Consider the following 5,000-nt stretch of genomic DNA (forward strand, 5'->3'; position numbering starts at 1 on the left):
TTAAGTTTGTTTTCACAAAGTTTATTAACAATTTAATTTCAAAAGGCTTTAAAGCACTGATCTGAAAGGATGGGGATACAGTAACTTACAGCAATCTGTTCCTTCCCAACACTGATGATGGTAAAGTTGTGTGGACACAACAAAAAGACAGGCTGGTATTAAGGGACATTTAAAAAAAAAAGAAAAATCAAAAGCAGAGGTAACATTTTATGCTTGGTGAGCCGTTTTCGACGAAAATTCAAATTACAAATGCATGCATATCCTGTGACTATTACTTACTTACAAAACGTTAAGGTTGTGCTTGACAACCGGAGAAAACCTCAGAGTCAACATGATCTTACTTTAAGTTATATTCAAAGAACAGTACATTTTTGCAAAACAAGGAGGCAAGTATCACTTAGAATGGCATACAATGCTGTTTCTCCAGTACCAGGTAAATTACCTGAATCTGCATAGGATGTAGTCTGCATGTCAGTGGAATCAGAAGTAATTAAAATACACATGGTGTGGAGTGGTGGTGTTTGCGTAGATGTTTTAAAAAATGTCCAGTGACTACAGAGCAACTTGAAGTGAGAAATGTTCCAGTACCTTGGCCCACTTTTTGGTTGAGATGGTTATATCGTACACATATTCAAAAGAGGCAAAAACAGAGTTAAACTGTGGTGGATATGCCAAGTTACACACCCAGTAGAGCATGAAAAGCTTGTCACTGCGCAAGTCAGGCAATCAGCAACAGGAATGGTTACATTGTCATCCATGGCAGTGATGACACTGCCGTGTCAAACTCTCGCCTCCTAGTAGTGGGGTCCTTGAAACCTTCTCAGTGTCAGTGCCGAGGGATGCAAAGTTGGTTCCAGTCTGAAAGAATTTTTAAGATTTGAGAGAGAGAGAGAGAGAGAGAGAGATACATCAATGGTGCTTAGCCCCATAATGCACGCCATACCATCTGAAACATGCTGTAATAGTCATTGAAAGGTTAATTGCCAGTACTACTCTACTATGACATAACATAGGGCCTTTAGTAATGCTCAGTAATTGCCATTCTGGTAACCACAAAATTTATAACACCCTGTTTTAACAGGTTATATAGAAAGCTTTACTCTACTGAGTGAACGGTATAAATCATGCAGTATCAGGAAGCTTAATTAACTTACTATTACTTACTATTAAGTATAGCCAAAATCAACAATGCACACAACTATATCGTGACTTGTTCTTTCTAAATAAAGGTTAAAAAAATGTCTGGCAGACGTACCAAACTTGGCATCTCCAGAAAGCGTGGAAATTTCTCAAAGATGTCACGCATGGAGGGGGAGTCCTCAGCGATCCTGAAAAATACAACAAATTGAGAAAACGTAACCCAAATACTCCACTCAATGAAACGGTGGGCTCAGTGTCATAGGCCTAACAGCAGAAGGCACCAAGGGTGCGTTTGTAAACTGCCGCTCTGAGCACACAACAATTGGTAATGTCATGTATGAGCAGTGGTGGACAAAGTAAAAGTAAAAGTTAAAAAAAAAAAAAAAAAACAGTTTCTTTCCAACACAGGTAACTTATCTGAGTAAAAAGTAGACCAATGTACTTGTCTTACGACGAGCTGATTCTGCACAGGTTGGATTGAGTTTGTGGTGGGTTCTTGTTAGGTTTTTATTGTTTTTCAGTAATAACACAGTCTATCTCAATAGGTAGGTATACTGGAGCAAACGGTTTAACAGCTATGTAATATCATGTGCTACTGTTGTAATTACACCACAAAAGTACTTTTACTTTGTCCACCACTGTGTACGAGTGTGTTATTCAGACTGTTAGATAGTAGACATTTGAAACACACATTTGGTGCAGATTTATTAAAATTTGCTTACCGGTATATTTAGAAACTGTTTTTTTTTTCAGTATTTTTAGACATGGTGCTACAAAGGGGATCAATGTACTGTAACCAGGCAGCTGCCATCCTTAACTCTGTAGTGCAGCGTTATGGCTCTATGTAATGTCATAGCAATGTTGTTATGATGTATTTAAGCATTTTCAGCAAGTGAATAGGGTCGCTGGCGACCTATCCTCTCAAAATAACACACAAGATGAACAGGATGCATCTCTGATTAACAGTGTGTGGTTCAAACTGTTAAGACATTTGAAACACACATACATGTGGTGTACATTTGTGAATGGTTGCTAACCTTTAGAAATTCTGTCAATGTTCAGAAGCATTTGCAGACATGGTCCAGGGGGCTCAAGTACGACCAGAGAGCAACCATCCAGCAATAAGGATATCTTCTGAGCTGCACACAACATTAACACACAACACACAACATTAATTTGCATCTCATATTGACAGCATGAAATACATAGCATGTTTAGCACTTTGACTTTTATAAAAAAATACATGCAGGGCTTTTTGTAGGATTTTTTGGCATGAGGGAGCATCATGGCAGGTTTCGGGGGTGAAGGGGGGGGTCCCCCCCCCCCCATGAGAAATTTACTTGGGGTGCTCAAATATGTATATATAAAAATAAAAGTATGAGGGTGCACCCACGGAGGTATGAGGGTGGAGCGCCCCTATTTCCCCGTTCAGAAAAAGCCCTGACATGGATTGGTTTTGTGTGAATTCATGAACTTAAACTCACCTCTTGCAACAGTGTTTATTTTCTCTGAGGTACACCACACCAGAGGAATCACTCAGTGTAATCAGACAGCTTCCATGTAGGATCCTTCAGTAATATTCTCAGTCATCTGCAAAGCATGACAGCACAAAACATGAACATGATTATGCATTTATAGGCCTAATTATTACAAGAAAATAATGAAAAATGATAACACCGTCACCACCACGACACAATATGATGATGAATAGGCCTAGAGTATGAAACATCTAAAAGATACATGTCTGTATACATGTAAAATGTTTTTTTTGTTTGTTTGTTTTATATCATTGATCATTTTCCCAGACGGATTGACAACAGATGGCTCAAAGAATTCAGTGTGCTAAACTGGAGGGCAAAAAGAGCAGATTATGTATCTTTCTGGATATTTTACTCATCACTTGAAATTAAATCTAAATCTAAATCTAATCTAAGATGTCACGCATAGAGGAGGAGTCCTCAACGATCCTGGAAAATACAACAAATTGACAAAATGTAACCCAAATACTCCAATCAATGAAACGGTGGGCTCAGTGCCATTGGCCTAACAGCAGAAGGCACTAAGGGTGCGTTTGTAAACTGCCGCTCCGAGCACATAACATATTGGTCATGTCATGTATGAGTGTGTTATTCAGACTATTAGATAGTAGACATTTGAAACACACATTTGGTGCAGAGTTATAAAAAAATGCTTACATTTACAAACTGATTTTTCTCAGCATTTTAGACATGGTGCTACAAAGGGGATCAATGTACTGTAACCAGGCAGCTGCCATTATTCCTTAACTATCCTCTCAAAATAACACACGGCATGATCAGGACGCATCTCTGATTAACAGTGTGTGCTTCAAACTGTTAAGACATTTGAAACACACATACATGTGGTGTAAATTTGTGAATGGTTGCTAACCTTTAGAAATTATGTCAATGTTCAGAAGCATTTGCAGATATGGTCCACTACGACCAGAGCTACCATCCAGCAATAAGGATATCTTGGCCATCTTCTCAGCTGCAATAATAACACACAACATTAGTATGCATCTCATATTGACAGCATGAAATACAGAGCAAGTTAGAACTTTGACTTTTAAAAAATACATGGATAGGTTTTGTGTGACTTTATAAAAACTCACCTCTTGCAACAGTGTTTATTTCTCTGAGGTACACCACACCAGAGGAATCACTCCGTGTAATCAGCCAGCTTCCATGTAGGATCCTTCAGCAATATTCTGTCATCTGCAAAGCAAGACAGCACAGAACATGAACATGATTATGTATCAATATGCCTAATTATTACACAAAAATAAAGTTTGAAAAATGATAACACCACCATGACACAATAGGCTGAATAGGCCTACAATATGAAACATCTATAAGATGCATTTCTTAAATTGTTTTCATTGATCATTTTCCACACGGATTGACACCAGATGGCTCAAAGAATTCAGTGTGCTAAACTAGAGGGCAAAAAGAACAGATTATATATCTTTCTGGATATTTTACCCATCACTTGAAATGAAATCTGATGCATAGCCCACTTGTTAAGACCTCTAAAATCACTAGGCCTACTAGTAGATCCAAAAAGGATGGGCAAAGAAATCTAAATATTTATTGCAGTAACCATACAAATTAAGCATCTTTGATCAAGCCAAAAATTAAGCACTCTACACATCTGGGTGTTTCTGGGCTCATTATTTCAGGAGAAATCTGTCAAATAGGTAATGCCTATTTATTGAAAAGAACACGATCTGATGGCTGACAGTGGTTTCTCCCTGAACAGAGATAACAGCCCACAGAGTTGGCAGTAACAGAATGGGACAAAACAGCACACTGTGTGCACAATAACAAGTTCAGAATCAGTTTACTTACTCACTTCCTTTACACAACGAACAGGGAAAGGCACATGTGTTAAAACATACTTCAGAGCAAGTGTATAGTCAAAATGAGTTCGTTTATAACAATACAAATCAGGCATAAGTTGTGGCTACTTCAAGCTTCTGAGTCAGCTAAAAGATAAGCTGATGTTGCTAACGAACTTCTAGCTAGCTCTTCTCTCTGGTCTTTGGGTGCATCCCAATACGTGACCTTGCCTCCTCCACTTGTGCTTGTCTCCTCGTCCCGCCTCCTGGCCCCTCCTCCGTGGAGAAAATGATAAAGTTTCCCAACTGTCAGCCTCGCCACAACAACTTTTGAGGGACTGTTTTTCATTCACCATCCCAATTGCAAATGAGAAAAAGACTTTACAATTGAGCTTTTGCAAGATATTGAAATATAATGCTGTTGTCAGTGATGTCATCATGACGAGAAGCAAGTGGAGGAGGCAAGTGGAGGAGGCAAGGTCGCATATTGGGATGCACCCTG

The 5,000-nt window shown here is 38.8% G+C and overlaps 1 protein-coding gene and 1 long non-coding RNA gene across 2 annotated transcripts in view; both read right to left on the reverse strand.

Moving 5' to 3' along the window:
* Positions 1-5,000, reverse strand: part of LOC134459932 (caveolae-associated protein 2-like) — a 64,653-nt gene that overhangs the window by 35,695 nt on the left and 23,958 nt on the right. The gene's annotated exons all lie outside the window — the stretch shown is intronic.
* The window catches only part of LOC134459933 (uncharacterized), a 5,985-nt gene continuing 990 nt past the window's right edge, over positions 6-5,000 (reverse strand). Inside the window, exons 2-7 of the long non-coding RNA XR_010036905.1 lie at positions 3,773-3,875; positions 3,550-3,648; positions 2,625-2,730; positions 2,178-2,279; positions 1,256-1,328; positions 6-858 (exon numbers count right to left, since the gene is read on the reverse strand). This is a non-coding gene — a long non-coding RNA (uncharacterized LOC134459933). The remainder of the gene's footprint in view (positions 859-1,255; positions 1,329-2,177; positions 2,280-2,624; positions 2,731-3,549; positions 3,649-3,772; positions 3,876-5,000) is intronic.

This window comes from Engraulis encrasicolus, chromosome 12 (genome assembly GCF_034702125.1).
Source record: "Engraulis encrasicolus isolate BLACKSEA-1 chromosome 12, IST_EnEncr_1.0, whole genome shotgun sequence".
NCBI lineage: Eukaryota > Metazoa > Chordata > Actinopteri > Clupeiformes > Engraulidae > Engraulis > Engraulis encrasicolus.